We start from the raw sequence: 20,385 nt of genomic DNA on the forward strand, positions 1-20,385 counted from the left end.
CCTGGGATCAGGCCCCGCATCGGGCTCCCTGCTAAGCGGGAGCCTGTTTCTCTCTTTGCCTCTCCCTCTGCTTGTGTGCTCTTTTTCTATCAAATATGAAATACAGTATTAAAAAAAAAAAAAGAGCGTGCAGTGTAGAAAAGACAGTTGTGTTGATCAGGGCGCTGCTTAGGAAAGTCTCTTTTATATATTGCAAATATAGGAAAAAATGTTACTATCCTGACTGAGACTGGTAACTGATGTTTCCAAATAGGAACAATGAGGCACTCTGCAAGAGGCCTGAATTAAGAGGATTTCATAACATTCACTCTGGTCACCAAACCTATTAAACGCAATTTGAAATGCAATTTTTTTTTAACAGCGTGCTATGTTCTCACATGTGATACTTGCACGTGCTGTGCTCACACCAGGTAAAGGAGAGGACTCTGAGATGCAAGTCAGCTTACCCGGTGCTGCGCCAGGGAACGGTTCGCCACTGACAAATCAAGGAAAGAAGATGGAGGAGAAAAAGAAGGCTCTAAGTCACCCTGGACCACCAGGCGTGAAGCAGTTTGCTCACGGAGGGCAGTGCGTGCCTGGTTTCTCACAGAGGACTCTGGAGTTCTGACGGGTAGAAGACAAGAGAGCTAATCAGAGAAGCGGCAGCATGGGATTTGAGGGCAGAAAGATCTGGGTTTAAATCCTGTCTCTACTTCTGAGTTCATGTTCTCAGTAAACTCATTTCTAGGAATCTGTCCTAGGCTAATTGCCAACATAATGTGACTTACAATCGCAAAAGGAAAAAAAAAAAAAAGAATCATCAACCTAAACATCCAAAAATGGTGAAGTGGTTAAATAAGGAATGATCAACTATAAGGGCACTACTAAAAATCACTTTTTGGAGATTTTTTTATAATAATTATAGTCACAGCCCACATAACGTTCAACAGGGGAAGATGTGGCTTTAGACCCTATACGAGGGACATGAAATTTACAGGCAGAAGAATGAGCGAGAGGAAGGCAGGAAATTTACAATCAGGGATGTCTCAAAAGCAGCAAAACTCTGTGATTAAAACAAGGCAGAGCAGTTAATGGCATGAAACCGGAGAGGGCCTGCCTCAGCCCTCAGACACACTCCCGCGGAGGCTGCGTTAGGAATGCCAAGAAGGGGCAGAGCAGAGATAGACTCTTCTATCAGTTTCAGCCAAGATGTAGGTCAGTGTGTCATTTCTTCAAAGAGGTAAGTCAGGATCACAGTAGCCGATAATTCAAAGGCAGAAGAGACAAGAAGAGCTAAATTAAAGAGGCCCCTCCAGAGAATCCAGCACTCCCCAAAGACTTAAATCTTCATGCTATTTTTTACCCCAGCTATTGACTAGGAAGAATGCACTAAGTAGACCATTTCTCCCCTCTCCAACTGTCCTATAAATTGGTCCTGTGTTTCCCAACGCCAAAAGGGGTAGTAACTCATGCAGAGCAAAATGCCAGTAAGTACAAATTTAGAACATGGGTTAAAAGGTACTTGATCAAACCCCCAGCGACAAACCCTGAAAAGACAGAGGGAGAGAAAGCAAGAGCCCTGCTCTCCCTACAACTTAATTCTATGCTCTAATTCAGAGCAGTATAATTAACCCCGAGTTTCACTGCTAACACTGAGCTTTTTCAGCCTGATGAGAATATCATTTAGTATCTTGCAATCGCCAATAATAGCAATATGACACAATGGCACCTATTGAGGCTCTAATCAGGGCACACAGTCATTTACATAGAACATTTTCTGTGACTCTCTGTAATACAACGCCACAAAGACTCGATTGAGACACAAGTCTCCCTTTCCCATAAACTTAAAAAAGAAAGAAAGAAAAAAGGAAAGAAAGAAACCACAATTTCCTTTACAGGACAGCACAGATGGTCCCCACCCTTCCCAAGGGTTCGCCAGGCCCAGGCACTTCACTGGAAACTGCTCATCCCGATGCTGACCAGAGGCTAGACGCTTGCTCATGACCGTGTGTGGACGTTAGCCTCATGTCCTCACGTAGACAGAGCAGATCTGGGTGCTCTGGGGAAACCCTGGGCTTAATAAATTGCAGTGAGGGATGTGGAGGGGCCCGGCTGGATTAACAGTTTTCCAATCCAAGCTCTGCCGCCTGGCCTCCCTGGAGTGGCTCCCGTGGCCTTGGATTCAGGCCTGGAGAAACATGGGCCACTGTCCTGTCCTGTGGCCCAAGCAGGTGCCACAGGCCATGACGTGAGTGTGAGAGAAGGTCGCCAGGTACCATGAGTCATCAGGGAAGGGGAGTGTTATGGCCTTTACAGGACGGCTGACGTGCTGAGAAAACAGAGTTCGGAAGCCAGACAGACCAGAGCTGGCATCCTGGCTTCAGTCCTTAGACTGTGAGCAGTTACCCAAATGTTCAGAGCCTTCACTTCCTCCTCTGGGAAACAGGCTTTGAAAACAGTGTGGGACGAAGATTTTTACCCTGCATCTGAAATACAGGACACGGTGCACAGCATATAAAGAGCAACAATTGTTGGCACGACCATCAGCATCATTACTGCTCAGGAAAGGTTTTGTGGGAAAACCAATAGGACTTGGGGTAGGATTTTTAAGAGCCGAGACCCTGGGGCCACACTCCCCTGGTTCAAATCCTGGCTCTACCACTTGCTGCTTGGGTGACCTTGTTTAACCTCTATGCCTCTGTTCTCATCTGCAAAATGGGCAAAATAACAGTACCCACCTTCTAGGGCTGCCATGAGGATTAAACGAGTGAATATGCACATGTGCCAGGCACTATTCTCACAATTTGTTATATAAAAATAAGATGAGGGGCGCCTGGGTGGTGCAGTCAGTTAAGTGTCCGACTCTTGGTTTTAGCTCAGGTCATGATCTCGGGGTTGTGAGATCGAGCCCCGCAATGGGCTCCACACTCAGCACAGAGCTGGCTTGAGATTCTCTCTCCCTCCCTCTCCCCCTGCTCCTCCGACCTGTGCTCGCTCGCTCGCTCTAAAATAAATAAATAAATCTTAAAAAAGACAAACAAGATGAATCAATAGGGATCTGAAGAGCAGAGGTTGTTACTATTAATGCAACAATAGCAACAGTTACTAATATCTATATTATGCTTTCATATCTACTATGTTATGTAAGCCCTTAATTGAAACCCAAGAAAAAAGATCCTATAATGTGAAACTGAGGTCTAAATTCTAAGGAAGGCCTGAGAATCTTCCTTTCTTAGAATTTTCCTTTAAGAAAGTAGAAAAAAAAAAAAAAGGCCCTGGTTAATGGGAAGCACCAAATGAATGACCATTTGTTCTTTTTCTAGCTCAAGTCTTTGCCTGTACAGCCAAGTTCTTCCCAACTGAGCACATCCCTCTCACATGCCATCTTGAGGGGAAGGCCAATGTGTAGGTCCAAGCCAATGCCCAGCAGCAGACATGATGGGCTGAAGGAGAGGAAAAGACTGGGGCCAAGTTTATGGGTTGCTTTCTTACCAAGCGAGAAGGGCTTCTCTTAGCCACTGTCAACAGTGTTGGCACCTTGGCGCTCAGACTGAGAAATCGTCCCAAGTCCCTGCTTCGCACATGCCCCAACTGGCCTTGGAGACAAGCCTTTTAGTAAGTATTTGTTGAATACTCAGCTGGCTAGTATAAGTTGCATGCTCTGTATCTGCCGACCAACAGCAACTGGGCCACCACCAGTGGTACGGCCCACCACAGGGCTATCAAGGGCAGATCTCATGTACAAACTCACCAGTGACGATCTTCACCATTTGGCATTCTGAGAGATTTCCACACAAGGTTTGGAACAGCTCAGTGACTGGTGCTTGGTCACTCTGCCCAGATGCAAACCCAAGGCCAGTGAGGTAGGCAGGCAATGATATGCCTTGCATATCTGCCAAGACTGGACACATGCACCATCTGACCAGTGTCATGGATCCAACATGACGGTGACCTCGCCCAGTCCCTGACCACCATATGTAAAAATAGCACCTGCCCCCATCACACTGTATCCCCTTATCCCATTTCACTTCCCTTCACAGCCCTGAGCCTCCCATTCTCATCACATGTAAGCTCCATGAGAGGGGGATCTTGGTCTGTTTGGGTTACATCAACATCCCCCGCACATAAACAGCGTTTGGCACAGAGTAGGTATTGAATGATCCATTAATTGGTTAATTAATCAGAGGCCAAGGTAGTCAAAAAGATGGTCAAAAACAAAATCATGTCTGGGGCCTAACTTAAAAGGAAGTTTTTTAAAAAGCACTTGAAGCCAAGCCAAGGAGTCTCTGGAGCAGCTCAGCAGCCAGAACAAAGTTGGGCTTCTCGGTTTCTTTTTTCTCCCTTCTCCCCTCTATGTTTTTTTCAGAATGTTTTGAAACCAATGGCACATGAAAGTCCAGAACTGAGGGACGAGAATTTCACAAAGAAAAAAAAAAAGGAGAGGAGAAAAGAAAAGGAAAAGAAAAAAGAAAAGAAAAAGGAACCAGGCCTGGGGGAACACAGAGCAGGAAGATGCTGGGGCCTGAGTCACTCTCTGCCGCCTGGCCTGATCTGGCCAACCCGACACAGCAGCGGCACCCTGAGCCTTGACCCGGCACCAGGCACCTGAGCTGGACACTCAGCCTCATGACAACCTGATGATACAGTCACAGGGGTGCTGCCTCTAACATGGGGTGAAGTTCTAACGTCAATGGGGAGAGGTCAGGATCAGGCATAAGCATAATAACCCTTGAAGTGTGCCAACGTAGCGAAGGACATAGCATAATTCCCTTGCGCTCCAGCACAGGAACAGGTGAAGCAACAGGCTAGAGGCTTGTCTTCAGGAGCACTGTGCAAAGGTTATGTATCTTTAATCCTGGAACCTGGAACCATACTCACCATAGCAAGAGAAGCACCATATGAGAGGCACCAGGATACCAACAAGAAAGATCAGATGCGTGTTTCCAATCCCGCATTCTGTCCAGGCCAAGTGTGTACACAGAGCTAGAAGGAGCAGAGCCAGAATCTGACCAGCGTGTTGAGCCAGACTCAGGCCAGTCCTCACAGGTCTATCTATGCAAGGACAGCACCCAGCGATGTAATCCCAGCCCCATGGAAAGAGACCACCATCTTTTACGTCTTCCTTCCATACTCCAGCTGCTGCCCACACGCCTGCTGTGTGGGTAGCACATCAGCCACACAAGTGTTAATCGCCTGCATCGTGTTTTAGAGTCCACTAGAGACTTCCCCAGGCTCCAGGTCAGCAGCCCTGGGGTGGTGGTACTTCCCAGCTCGCTGCTATGCAAAGCTCAGAGACGTAAGACATGACAGAGTCCCAGAGAAGGACCCCAGTTGACCCAGGTCTCCCGACACCAGGACCGGAGTTCATTCTACCTCTGCTCCTGTGATCATTTACATTCGGCCCCCTCACCTTTTCAGGCTCCCCACATCCTCATTCTACCATTTATAAAAAGAACAAGCAGCTAGGAATCTGCACACCAAGACTTCAACAGGCAATGGTCACTGTGCAGAGCAATCAGATGGTTCTTTTGGTTCGAGGCAAGCCGCGGAGTAGAAAGGAAGGCAGTTTGCAAATGTCCACAATCTGTTAAACTCCTTTAAAACACTGCATGCTGCCCACATCTAGGACATCCAGTCTCCCTGTCCTCCTTCATCAAAGACCCCTAGTTTCAATTTTATATAACGCACCCAGGACGAAAAGGCTATATTTCTCAGCCTCTCTTGCAACTAGCTGTATGCGTGAGACTAAGTTACGAGCAGTGACACCTAAGCAGGTATGCTCCGTGGAATTTCTAGGGAAAAGCTTAGACAGAGGTGCCACAGAGAAAGGCCTCCTTTTTGGCCTGCGCCTTTCTTCCTTCTGCCAGCATGTGGCTCAGACATGAAAACTGGAGTTCCAGGAGCCTGGGTTCCAGGGGACACTCTGGGGCTCTCATGACCCTGGACTGCTACCTCCAACTTACTTTTATGTGAGAGAGAAATAATCCTTGACATCACTTAAGGCTCTGTCAAATTACTGTCCCTCTGAGAGGTTTTCCATTGTTGTTGTTGTTGTATACAGCAAAAGCCAATTCTCACACAAGCCCAAAGCAAAAATAAAACACCAACAAAACCCTGCCCTCATCTTTACTCCCCACCAGCTCCATAAAAAGCACAACATCTGTCCAGAGAAAAATCCAACATTCCTACAAATTAATCTGTTTTACATTTGAATGTCCAGAATTTCTTTTTTTTTAAAGATTTTATTTATTTATTTATTTGAGAGAGAGAATGAGAGAGAGAGAGAGAGCATGAGAGGGGGGAGGGTCAGAGGGAGAAGCAGACTCCCCGCCGAGCAGGGAGCCCGATGCAGGACTCGATCCCGAGACTCCGGGATCATGACCTGAGCCGAGGGCCGTCGCCCAACCAACCGAGCCACCCAGGCGCCCTGAATGTCCAGAATTTCTTATACTATCATCCCTATCACTGGCTCCAAAGAACATTCAATCAAGATTCTATTTCCTTTCTAATTAAGAGAGAAATTTCCCCCAGTCTCACTGTGAGGCCCCTATCAGAGGTCTTCACGGGTCCAGGGGACGAGAGGGTATAGAAAGCAATGTTAGGCTCCCCCATGGAGGGAAGAAGGGCAGAACAGGACTTCAAGTTGAAAACGGTATGTACACCTTTAATATTTTTATTATTTTCTCCTAGGCAGCTAAACCTGTAGGGTCATCAAATACAAACTGTGCAATAATTACAAAGGGAGTTGCCAAAGAAATCCTGAATACACAAAAGAAGAAAAAAAGGTTCTATGAGCACCTCTCACATGTGCATAGGATTTGGGGGATTTTGTATCACCTCACTTAACCCACACTAAAGAGATAATAATAACATGAGCTAGATTTTCCTATTATCCCATAACATATAAGAAACTTGTGTTTGGACCAGTTAGAGGATTTGTCTGAAGCCATACAACTCATCAGACATTCTTCTTGTAAAAATAATTGGGATGGGAAGAAAGAAAGAGCAAAGAGTAACTTCCCCCCTTCATATCTTCCTACATAATCTGAATTCTATATAACTTATGTACATGCAATATTTCATAATTTTTTCCTTTTACAAAAATAGTAAGAGTTCTTTTTCATGCCTCTGTAAAGGGAAAAGTAATTAGACCAATATGCATGAGGCCACAAGGTCTAATCAAGGCACACAGTTGTGAGGATTACCTGACCCAAGAAGACAAGCCCACACCTGCAAGGCGCAGTTAGGAACACCGAATAAGGCAGGCTGTGTCCCCTGCACTCCTTGCAGCACCCCAGCTCTCAGCAGAGGGCCCCCACATAGCAAGCTCACCACCAACGCTGTGCCCAAAGCCACCATACAACACAGAGACAAGCCTGTGTCATGTCGCACTGGCGTGTGGTATGAAATCATACATCCACAATTTAAAATGTTCTTTCCTGGGGCACCTGGTTGGCTCAGTCGGTACAGCGTGTGACTCCTGATCTTCAGAGTTGTAAGTTTGAGCCCCATGTTGGGTGTAGAGATTACTTAAAAAATAAATAAGGTCTTTTTAAAAAATACATAAATAAAATGTTCTTTGCTGCTTTAGGTTCGCTTCCAACTACCTTTCCGCTGCAGGGGTCCTAACTTGTAGCTTTCGCTTCTTCCGTCCCTGCCAGCTGACGGGCTACAGAACGGGATGTTTTGAAACGAACCTAAGCCAACTTGAACAATTAATACATTTCCCTTTAAAAGCCCTGATTTCCAGTGTGCCCCGAAGCAGTGGTGACGTGGCAACAGCAGGGCTGTGTGCTTGGGCTGGCCCCCTGCGAGGGAGGCAGCATGGGAACAGGGGGGCGCCCAGCACCCCCACTGTTGGGAGCACCACCCATCCTCACACCCACTTCTCACCGTGGGAGAAACATTTCCTGGTGCCATGACTCTACCAAAAGCACAAAATGGACAGATAAACTGAGAAGATCTTGTGTTTCAAGAAAGGTGGGGGACTATGTAACTCAGTACTAGCAGAGACCTCTGCTCTCTAATATTCAAGTGCAACAGGGAAGCCTATCAACTGAGGGTGCTTTTCTTTCATCTGGGGAGCCCCCCTCATTCCCACGCACTGCCTGGACCCTGGAATGCATGTGAGCTTGGGCCCTGAGCACTCTCTGAAGAAGAGCGTTTGTGGAGAAAAAGTAACAAACTTGACAATGCGGGGCACCTAGGGGGCTCAGTCGTTAGGCATCTGCCTTCGGCTCAGGTCATGATCCCGGGGTCCTGGGGTCGAGCCCCGCATCTTCCTCTCCCTCTGCTGCTCCCCCTGGCTTGTGCTCGCACGCTCTCTCTCTCTCTCTCTCTCTCTGTCAAATAAATAAATAAAATCTTTAAAAAAGAAAAACAAAAACAAAAACTTGACAATGCTACTATGTCCCCTTGAGGGCAGAGACACGTGGATGACAAAGCAGGGAACAGTCGACTAGGATCTGTGCGGTTCTGTCCCTGCCTTCAGCTTCTGGCAGGTGTCAAGGACAAACCTAAAATCCCAGGATTCAAGTCAGGCCCACGCAGACCTTGCTGCCATGTGAGGAAGACACGCAGGATGCGACTGCCCAAGTCAGAGGTACGGCCCGGGGATTACCCTAGGCTGCAGAGGACTTCCACGCAGCCTTACCTGCCCCCGTCACCCCCCGTGCTCCAGCCGCCTGCCCCTTTTCCAGGCTCACCCCAGACGTTAAGCAGCTTTCTGCTGAGGATCAGTTCTGCAGACCCCAGCCTCAGAGCCTAATTCAATAACCCCTGTTGACTGTTACTGTGAGCCACACCCTGAGGGGACACAGTGATGACTGAGACTGGAACTGCCCCACAATGACCTTATCCATCAACCACCAAACAACTGGGACCCAAGCCCCGTGGTGGAGGTGCCACGGAAACTTAAGAGAAAGGTGTGATTGCTTTCTTTTTTTTTTTTTTTTTTAAGATTTTATTTATTTGCCAGAGAGCGAGAGAGGGAACACAAGCAGGGGGAGTGGGAGAGGGAGAAGCGGGCTTCCCGCCGAGCAGGGAGCCCGACGCGGGGCTCGATCCCAGAACCCTGGGATCATGACCTGAGCCGAAGGCAGTCGCTTAACCAACTGAGCCACCCAGGCGCCCCGAAAGGTGTGATTTCTTCCAAATCCACAGAGCAGGCAGGGCAGCAGACTTCCGGGAGACTGTGCCTTTTGAAGGATGAATGGAGAATCGGGTCCCTGCAAACTGGGGGGACCAGCTTTCTAGGAAGCGGGAACAGCATGAGTGAAGGCAGGAGGGAAGAAACCGTGGGCATGTCTCCGAAGCCACAGCAGGCTCCAGCAGCGGAAGCCAGGGAAGTCTGGCAGGGCTGAGGGAGGGGTAAACTGAGGTCACACTCTGCAGCGGGGGCACCATCACAGCACATCCAATGAAAGCCCTCGGGTGCAGAATGGAAAACTCCGACTAATGCTATAGGGAGCAGTGAGCAGCCCCCGAAGGCATGGGAAGGGAGGGAGACAAGGAACAGAAGGCTTTCTGGGTGGGCAAAGAACTTGGCCTTTGTCACCACTGCCTCCTTGATGCCAACTTTTGGCGTCTGCTCCACCCACTCTGCATGCCATGTCCATTCCTGCGGCAATCCCGGTGTCTGACCATCTGGATGGTGACTAACACCCACCTGATCTAACCCTGTGGCTTGTGCATGTCCCCCGGTGGCTTCTGGCATCCACCCGCCTCGCCTCCCACTTGGAGGCCAGCAGGCATGATCTCTACTTGAACTGGTTGCCAACGCTTAAAAATTAGGAGACATCGCACTCAAAAATCTGGATTTTTCTAGGACTACCCTTCCACGTGGCCACATAGAAGCTGACTGGCAGTGGCCCCCTTTGGGCAGAGCATGCCACCTCCAGTGTCCCATCCTGTCACCTCTTTTTAATCACCAAGACTGATCTTAAACATCCACTGCCCCCTTCTCTTTTCCCAGGCCGCATACCACACCCCCAAAGGCCTCTGAGTTTGTGGCACCGCATCACATTCAGCCTATATCCATGACCCTTCTGGTCCCGGGTACTCATCCCTCCCCAAGACCCCACAAGCCCACTCATGAGACCCAGAAACCTTACTTCTCCCATACCCTCCCAGGCCCTGGCAGATGGCACTGCTGAAAAAAAACCAGAAGATCCCCTCGAGAGAAATGGACGACAAGCTTAGAAGAAATTTAGTATACTTTTCTTTCCCTTCTGTTACTGACTGGGCTCTTCCCAATGACCCCCACCCGCCCCGGGTGTCAGGCCTTCCAAGCTAGACTCAAGAAATCCTGCTGAAGAACATGAGATCCCTGCTTTTGCCAGGTTTGGTGGACCTGGAAAAACCCCAAGGAGCCCTGGCTTAGATGCCACCCCGAATGAATGGAATAAAGCCACGGCTCATGTGTGAAACCTAGCAATCCACATACGTTTGCTCTACAACCAAATGCTCAGCACTCGCTGGCTAGTAAACAGGGCAGAAGCTGAGTGTTTCAGAACGGGGTGGATGCACGGTCCCCAACACTTACTCCCACCAGCATCAGCTGTTTGTCGCACATGCAAGGAAATTAACTCCACTGCCTTGATCTTAGAGACAGAGTGAGACAGAGAAAAAAGGCTGGTCACCGTACAAAAACAGAAAAGAAACGTAAGTACGGTTCCTGTCTTCAGTGGGTAAACAGTCTAGTTGGGGATCAAAACATCGCACCCCAGAGATGAACAAAGCACTCATACAGGTGTGGGAAGAATGTGAATACAGGCGAGGGTCCGGGGGAAGGGGGGTCTGCTGGATGAGGTGGGCCAGAGCTAAAAGAATTTCTGAACCGAAGAGGTGGCCTAGGAGGACACAAATAATCAAAATCCTGTTTTTGACCAACCATCAAGGCCCTCCCCCTGGGGGGGGGGGGGGAATTGTGGATCTAATAAAATTACAATTGAAAAGATGGTAGGAAATGTTAGTTGAAGTTCCAAATCCCAGGAAAAACTGGTTCAAAAAGACACAGATTTCGCCTGTGAATGGGTTTTCCACTTGGCAAGACAGCTCTTCATCCCTAAGTGATAATACAAAGGAATGAATGGGCCTTCATATCAGGGAAATTCCTAGTGATTATTAGAATGGAAAGGAAAGAGGGAGGAGGAAGCCAGAGTCTTAGCCACCGGCAGGGACTCTCTGGTTTAAATTCTGGCAAAGGTAACAGCTGTTTTGTTCAAGCTGGGGTGACCTCCAGCAAGAAATACTAAACTAAAACAAAGCTGAATTTCTATACTTTTAACAGTCATTTTTCTTGGTTTTCTTACCCTTAATGTCTCCTCGAAACCCTGGTCGCCTTATAACACACAGATATCTGCACCTCCCCAATGAGTGTATCAGCCCATACACCTGGACAAAATTGATAACAGCATTTCCCCCACGGCTCTGCCCCATGCTGCAGTTACTCCTGTCTTGTCCCATGTGGCCTCAGGCCTTCAAATCACCCTCCCCCAGGCCCATCACACCTGCCAGCCCCAACCCCACTGACTTCCCCTCGGCTCACCGGCCCACCCCCCAAATCTTCCCCAGGAAGGGTCCTTAGGTTTGGCCACCTCTACACTTCTTTATCTCCCTCTGTCTCTCTCTCTCTCTCTCTCTCTCTCTCTCTCTCACACACACACACACACACACAAATACGCGTGCACACGCACTAAAGAATTCTTTCTTCCCCCTAAACCAAAATCCATAAATGAAAGAACCTCAGCTGTTCTGGCTGAAACAAAGATGAAAGTCTATAAGCCTCTGTCACGGTGTCTTGGGGCTGCCCCAACATCTATCCCTTACCACAGAGTCCAAAAACAGCACTATTCAAGTCAAATTTCTTCATTTTACGGATGTGAAATCGGAACCCCAAAGATAGTGCCCGGTCCAAGGGCACACAGTCTGTTAGAATCAGGCCAGAAGCCGGGTGTCCAGACTCAGCAGACCAGGGCTCCCACCCCCGCCTCACGCTGCATCTTCATCCTCTTATATAACCCACACTCACACACAGCTTACCCTGGGCCCAGCATCTCTAAGCCCTCCATACAGATTATATGTCTAATCCCCACAACAATTTAATGACGTAGGTTCTTTTATTCTCCCCATTTTACAGAGTAGAAAACCGAGGCAAAGAGATGAGGGAACTTGGCCAAAGTCACAGAGCTGATAAGTGGCAAAGCAGGGTCATTGAACCCAGGCAGCCTGGCTCCAAACCCATGGTTCTTATGTCACTTGCCAGAAGGAATCACTTGCTACCTTTAGGCAGAAAAGGCAATGCCATGTTATACAGCACTTGACAAATGAAATACACCTAGAGTTTCCCTTAAAAAGCAAAGACACATAAAAATGAAAAATTTTCATTTATTTATTTGTTTGTTTATTTTAGAGAAGAGGGGACAAGGGCAGAGGGAGAGAGAATCTTAAGCAGACCCCACGCTCCCTGCAGAGCACAACACAGGGCTCAATCTCAACCCTGGGATCAGAACTTGAGCTGGAATCAAGTCAGATGCTTAATCGACTTGAGCCATGCAGGCACCCCAAAAAATGAAAAATTTTAAAAAAAACAACACTGGCGTTTGCCCTGAAAGCCCAAGTGTGCCAAGACCCACACTAAGTGCCTGTCCGTTTTTCCTCTCAGCTTGAGGGGCTGGAGCAGTGCAATCACATGGCAAGCTACACAGTAGCCCACATTTTTTTACCTATTCTTAATGCACCTGTCCTTTGCACATGCCTATTTTGGCTTCATTCCCACCCCTAAGGCCTTAAACCCTGGTGTTTCTACAACCATGACTAGAAATGGCTTTTTCTTTAATTTAAAAAGAAAAAATTTATCAGTGGCCAGCCTGCCTTTTGGGGATCTTTCTCTATTTGGGGAATCTTTCTTCACCCAACTCTGGCACATGCCCCTCAAAATAAAGTCAGATAATCGAGGGGTGGACTGTCCAAATCTCTTGTTTCTTTAGTGTGTCATTCACTTGCCCGTGGCCTGTCCATAGCTCATTGGCACATCCATACCAGAGAGGGACAGGAGCAAGAGTAGGGGCGTCCAGCACTGAGACCCAACTTAGCCAATGGTTCTTGCAGAAGCACCAAGCTAATGGCTGGCAACAGCGGAACCAACACATGGCTTGATTTTTAGAGGGTTTTGAAACCTCTGCCCACTAACCTCAGGCCCCTGAGCTCTGATGGATGCATTCACTGAGCATTCCCTCTGCACCCAGACAGAATCAGCTCAGTTACTGACCTCCAAATGTGAGCTTAATGGGCAAAAGATGTGCACAAGGTCCTCACGACCCAGACAACTCCAAATGGCCCAAGAGGGAAAGGGGCCAAACCAAACAAGGGGCTGGGGGAGACAAGAGACATTCCCACAGCAGCAAGAACAAAGAGCATCCCCACTTTCTGTGCCAACACCCTTCACCACCAGGACCAAAAACTAGGGTGTCTCAGGCCGCAAGCCAAGCTAATTGACTCAAATCCGGCCACGTCCACATTTGCATAATGGGTTCTGACATGTGGCTACCATTTAACGGTCACCAAGTAAGACGCAGGGTGGAGATCTCCCCACAAAGAAATATTTATTGTCTTTGGATCACCACTGGCTAAAAACTCCTGAAATCTCACCAAACTCAGCTCTATAAAACAAATGAAAAAGAACGCCATTATAAATCACAATCTAACCAGGATCTCAGGACCTGCCCATACTTTGTATTTTCTGATTTTCATGTAAATATTAGAACAGCACAGAAACAGGCTGATCTCAGAAACCAGGCCATTTTGATACCCACTTGACAAAACTCAACTATTTATTTCACTTTATTCTATTTCTTATCTCAAATACACAGTTCCTTTTCCTTTAACAAAAAAAAAAAAATCCCTCTTTTAAACAATATGTGATGCAAAGTAAATAGAACAGGGCACCAAAACAAATTCTTTCCTGCAAAATTTATGGTTCCTCTTCTGGTACCAGTTGCACACATGACCAGCACCCGGGTCTAACCACCATGTGCACAACACAGACTGCATCCACCCCACCGCTGTGTGCAGGGCGACAGGGCATGCTTAATGCTGACTTTAAAAGCAAATCAGCTCTTCTCAAATAATGTGTAAGGTTAAATAATTAGGAAGCATTCCACACCACAGAGGGAGGAAAAAACCCTAATCCTAGGTCTCAGGGTAATGCCTTAGAAAAGGTAACATACTCCTGGCACCCTGGCGAAATGTCCAGCACACCATTCTGTCACACCCCTTCCCCCTTTTTTAAAGACTTTATTTATTTATTTGACAGAGAGAGAGAGAGAGAGGGAGAGCACGAGCAGGGGGAGGGGCAGAGAGAGAAGCAGACTCCCTGCTGAGCAGGGAGCCCAACACAGGGCTTGATCCCAGGACCCCGGGATCGTGACCTCAGCTGAAGGCAGACACCTCACCGACTGAGCCACTCAGGCACCCCCATTCTGTCACTCCTTAACCCAGATTGGTATATTTTAATTTTAGACTCAGGCAAATGTGTTTGCTAAATAGTCAACTCAGGGAGTAGGGGCCCTTCCTGAAGTCTCCTCCATCCCCGCAACACAATTAATTCCTCTCAGGCTCAGAGAAAGGAGGTGGGTTTGGGGGATTTGAGTGGAGAGGGGTGGAGAAGAGGGGTAGTGTCTCTAGACCAGTGAAGCAAGATGTCTCAAGTCAGGACAGGCTTGTCCCTGCACATCTGTACAGTGGGGTCAGGTGGATGAGGGTGAACCAGGGAGGATGCTTCCTTTCCACTGAGAGTCAGTCCTCTGTTGCTCCCATAAAGGCCAAGTACCCGCCTCACCCCTGCCATCGCCCAGTTCCTAAACAGAGGTTGTCCTAGAGGTGGGAAAAGAACACAGAGATTGGGAGGTGGCAATTTAAATTCCCGGCAGCCTGGACGGACAGAACTTACCCCAGCATTCCCACAGGCCCCACTGCAAGAGGGTCTTCCCACCCCAACACACACACACACACACACACACACACACACACACACACACCCCAAAGCAGCTTGGGAAGAGGGGTAAGTGGACTCCAGAGAGGTCGGAGGAAAGGAGGGCCTCTGCTCGGTCCTCCCAGGTATCTATCCCTCCCTCTGGCACCTGCCATTTGCATGAATGAAGACTGCGGTCAATGTGGACCTGGGAGAGAACAAAGCAGGAAGTAAAAGGGCTGTCACATATTCAAATCTTAAGGCTCCTCAAGTCTCACTAAAGGGAGCACCCTGCACCCACCTTCAGAGTGAGGGATTTGCTCGCCACCCCCCGCCCCTTCCCGGCACTTGCCGGTCCTGCTCTCACTTAACCTGTTTCTCCTCTGCCTGTTTCTGGTTTCCAAGGGAACCGTATTTATATTTTTAACTAGCTGCTTTTTACGTAATTTTTAAAGTGTTATTGTTACTTGTACGTGGCGGTAAGACAAAAAGATCTGAACAATGAAAAGAGAAGTAAGTCTCCCTCCCACCTCAGAGCCCTGGGACCCCACTCGTTCTTCCCAGGGATGTCACTTTTAAGATGTCTCCCAACGGCAGACCCTGGCTTCATGCCACTTACGGGCCCCCTCCCCAGCCCCGTGCCCCAGCAACACCCCCAGGTGTGCAACTTGCACCTGGCACGACGCCAGGGCTTTGCAAAATGGATTCTCACTAAATGGGCAGAACAAACAAAAGAAGTTAGTGTTGACACGTTCCAGAGTGTGAAGGGTTACAAAATCCCTTGCATACACAAAGAGGGGGAAAAAACCACTGGAAGAATATAGGTTAAAGTACTATATGATGGAGCTACTTAGTAGGATGATAGGCGACTTCTATTTCCAATGCTGTGCTTTTTTCTATTTTCCAAGTTCCACATAAAGTATTTTTTGAAATCAGAAATAAATCACACTAGATGCATGCAAACACATGCATCTCCCCAGCCCAGCCTGGAAGAGCCATCATTTTTTTGGTATATTCTGTTTTTATTCCATATTGTACAGGAACTAATTAACATTTACAAAGTACTTTACAGTTTATAAAGTGCTTTTTTTTTTAAAGATTTTATTTATTTATTTGACAGAGAGAGACAAAGCGAGAGAAGGAACACAGGCAGGGGGAATGGGAGAGGGAGAAGCAGGCTTCCCGCTGAGCAGGGAGCCCAATGCGGGGCTCGATCCCAGGACCCTGGGATCAGGACCTGAGCCGAAGGCAGACGTTTAATGACTGAGCCACCCAGGCGCCCCTATAAAGTACTTTTAAAACCACAAAAGTTCCCAGGAGTCAACGATAATCCTATGACTTTCTGCTCCCCGGCACCTCTGCCCAGGGCTCTCTGAGAAACTATGACACACTGACCCATCCTCACCCTCGTCCCTCGTCCATTCCCCCAACCAGGCACTCTGCAGCCGGGAGGCCTGGCAGGGCTCTGCAAGGTGCTTTCTGGGTCCAGCAGAGCACATCCACAAACATGGTGCACACAGGTAGGAGTGCAGGTAGCATTCCCCTCACGGATGAGAACCAGCAAGGTCGGTGGCTTGCCAGGAGTGGTTAGCACATGGTTGCTGCTCCCCGGCTGGGATCTGACCCAATGCTGCCTACTGGCAGAGCTCTGGCAGTAATCAAGTCCTCTTGCAAGGAATAGGATTCTAAAAACCAGAGGTGGCCGTTCCAACTACTTTACATCCACTCTCCCTGCTTGCAGAACGTCATTCACGTATCACAGACATTTGTGTAGTAATGTACAAGCGTCTGTCGTCCCTATTTCATTTAACCTCCTGAGGCATATTATCATATCCCATCTTACAAGTGAGAAATCTGAAGCTCGGAGATGAATGCTGTCACCCAGGGCTGTTACCCTACTAAGTCCCCAATTCTATGGCCTCTCCAGGGACCACCCACGCCAAGTCCCTGCCCCAGAGGACCCAGAGAGCCCTTCCACACTGATGCGCATGGAATGACATTACCCAGAAAGGTCCCAGGCTTCTGCCCTTTCCTCTATGATAGGGGTGGTAAGTTCAGCTGTAGAGTCGGCTGCCTGGGTTCAAATCCTGCCTCTACCACTTCATAGTTGTGTGACCTCGAGCAAACTACTGAATCTTTTTCAAGCAAATTACTTAATCTTTTCCATCTGTAAAAGGGGGATATAATAGTCCCTACTCCCAAATCCTGGTCCAAATCCCAAATCCTGAGCTCTTCCCAGGCTGCATTCTACCCCACGGGGGGTGCAGTGAGCTCACATTGGGGCTGTCCAGTCTTATGTCGGGGTGCAGGCTTAGGCATCACCCGGCGGAGAGAGTCATTCAATCTCCCCAGACCTCAGTGTCCTCATCAGGTCCACCTGCTCCCCCTCCCCTGCTCTCCCCAGAGTTGCCTTGAGCATAATGAATGGCAAGTAGCTGCAAAGAGCATACAGTGCTCATCCCGTCTGTCCTGACTTGGAATCCTCGGCCCCACACGCAGGAAGAAGCTGAGCAGCCCGCACCAAGAAGGAATCCACAGCCCTCAGCTTTGCTCAAACCACATGTGTGACATTCAGGTCAGTTCAAGCCACTCAAGACTTCCAATCCAGCCAGCCCAGCTTCCTTTGGAACCCACAAAACGGTGGCTGCAAAAGCAAACAGACCTGTCTGCTGGTAGATCCCAGTCTAGGAAGGCACGTAGTGTGAGGAAAAGGGTGGAGCCTGCCTCCCCACAGACTAGCTGGAGGATCTCACACACAAGTCATCTTACCATTATTTTTAAAATTGAGTTATACTGGGCGCCTGGGTGGCTCAGTTGGTTGAACGACTGCCTTCGGCTCAGGTCATGATCCTGGAGTCCCGGGATCGAGTCCCACATCGGGCTCCCTGCTCAGCAGGAAGTCTGCTTCTCCCTCTGACCCTCTTCCCTCTCGTGCTCTCTGTCTCTCATTCTCTCTCTCTCAAATAAATAAATAAATAAAATCTTTAAAAAAAAAATTGAGTTATACTCCATTTTAAAGCTCCATTCACCAAGTATTTACGGTGGCTTAGAATAATGCAAACACCACAAACGAATAAAATAAACAGTCAAGGGAATCGGGCCAAGAGAAAATAAGTGTAGGGAAAATAATGAAGCCAGCGGTAAGATCAGCACATAGAAATACATACTACATTGTCCTTTCCTGCAGAAGTGTCAAGATGGGCCACATGGCAGGCTCTCAGGTGCTTAGTAACCAAAACCAAAGAGAAACACGATCAGCCACGAGATTTTCAGTACCCAGAACACGCAAACAAACCAGTTGTTCCGGAGCCACTCATCTTTCTCTGCCTGATTCAGGGCCTCAGAGGAATTTCTCCATTGGACCTTTGTAAAGGGACACAAGGGACTAGCAACACAGCCTGTAACATCCCCACCACAAACCTGGAACAGCTCTTCCAGCTCCTCACTGACAAGCAACTTCCTACAGTTCAAAGGCACAATCCAAAAAGGATGATTTAGCCAAAGTGGGCAAGTCACTTGACCCCTTAGAGCCGATTACCTAATCTGATTAGGCTGTTGTGAGGGTTCAACAGGAAAATGTGTGAGAACTCACATGCCTGACACACAGTGGGTGCTCCGCAAAGATCAGTTCATTGCTTTTGCAAGAATCTAAGTTCCTCCAGGGTAAGGCTCTTGGTCTGAATTGGTCATGTTGTATCCTAAGTACCTAGAATGGTCACTGGCACATAGTTAAGTACTCAATACATACTGGTTGAACAAATGGATGAATTTCCTACGGCAGGTTCTCGAAAACACTAGTCTCATGAGATACTTCCAAAGAGAGAGAGAAACAGGAAGATAAAAATCTGGAGTAAATAAGGGTTTTATATACTCCCCTCCTTCTTCAAGGGTCATAAGCATACTAAAGTTTCTTAGAAGTCCTGCAAGAAAGACATGTTTGATTTGGCCTAGCCCAGAGTTCTCCAAATTTGCTTGACCACAAATCCTTTTTCTCTCCCACAGAATAGAAGATAGACCCATACGTGTTCTCACAACCCTAGTGGGCTCTAACTGATCCTAAGACAGAAAAGGGGCCATTCCAGAGATAAGAGAAATCCCGTAACAGCTGAGAAACAAAGAATATCCCCCACTCTCTACGGCAACCCCCTCCACCCCCTCCCTATTAACTTTGGAACACACTGCTTTTTTTTTTTTTTTTTTTTAATCAAATGGACCCCTCACACCTAAACAGCCCCCTCTGTCTGGACACATGGATGCCCCTGCACATTCCAGAACCCACTTGCTCAGCTCAACTTCAGCAAGACTACCTCCCAGCCTCCTGGCCCGGGGCCACCCGCATGCAGAGAAACACCCAAAAGTCAAAGCAAAGATCTCAGAGACGAGACCAGGAAGGGTCCTCACCACCGACCAGGCAGAAGGGATCTAGGTTTGTGTCCAAGTTAGGTCCCTGGGTGGCCACCTGCAGGAAACATCACATGCTTCTGTTTAGCTCACTAAGCCGAGAGGCCTGGCAACAGGGAGGTCCCCTCGCTGACACTCTTGCTGCCTGCCTCCTCAGGTTGGTGCCACCACCCCAGCTCCCAGAGAGCCAGAAGGGCAGGAGGTCAGGCCATCTGAATGACTAGCATCCCCCCAACACACGTGAACCAGGGCTCCCCTGGGCACACCACAGGGCTTGCCAGGCAGGAAATGATTAACAAGTGTTTACTGAGCACTTCCAGGCAGCAGAGGGCTGCTCCCGGCCCCAGCTCCCCTCACCCCACAAGGTCTTGGTACACATCACTCGTTTGTGAAGTAGCGGTCAAGCTGACAAGTGCCAAGTACCGGCTCAGGCCTCTAACTAGAACCCTGGCCTTGACCTCTGACCCCCGCATGCTAGGGACTCCAGGCCTGCTGTCCACACCTAAGGCGGCCCCTACCCAGCACCAGATTCTTGGTCCTCCTAGTTCTAGCTGCCTATTCCATGCGTCTGAAAGAAATGAAAGTGGCCTGGAGATGAACACAAGCCCAAACAGAGTTAAAAAATCACTTGTCATTCACCTTCTGCCCCATGGGGCTCGACATCTTGAATGCAACCCTAAAATGCATTCTCAGCAGCTTCTGTGGCAGGCCCCAAGGTAGGTGCCGGGGGCGGGGGCAGGAAGATGGAGGAGACCCGAGGGCCCTCTTCTCCCGAGGCCCCCCTCTGGATGTGTCTCTGCCTTCCCAGCTGCTGCAGTCTGCCCGGGTTGTTCTTGCTGCCGGGAGCACCCTCCCCAAGGGCTGTACTGCTGTTACAGCAGGCAGAGCACTTGCCCTCCCTTCCCCCACCAGACGGCCCAGAGGTCCTTGTATGCAGGTCCATTACCCGCCATTCCTACTCCCCTGGTGCTCAGCACAGGGCTTGGCACAGAGCAGGCAGTAAGAGGAACCTGCTGAATGAACGGGGGGGGGGG

General features: G+C 48.7%; 1 protein-coding gene across 1 annotated transcript in view; it reads right to left on the reverse strand.

Moving 5' to 3' along the window:
• The window catches only part of PTPRJ (protein tyrosine phosphatase receptor type J), a 162,183-nt gene that overhangs the window by 115,604 nt on the left and 26,194 nt on the right, over positions 1-20,385 (reverse strand). The window lies entirely within an intron of this gene.

The sequence above is a fragment of the Eumetopias jubatus genome, unplaced genomic scaffold (genome assembly GCF_037043125.1).
Source record: "Eumetopias jubatus isolate StellerSeaLion01/CBP00866 unplaced genomic scaffold, mEumJub1_p1.0 scaffold_13, whole genome shotgun sequence".
Taxonomy (NCBI): domain Eukaryota; kingdom Metazoa; phylum Chordata; class Mammalia; order Carnivora; family Otariidae; genus Eumetopias; species Eumetopias jubatus.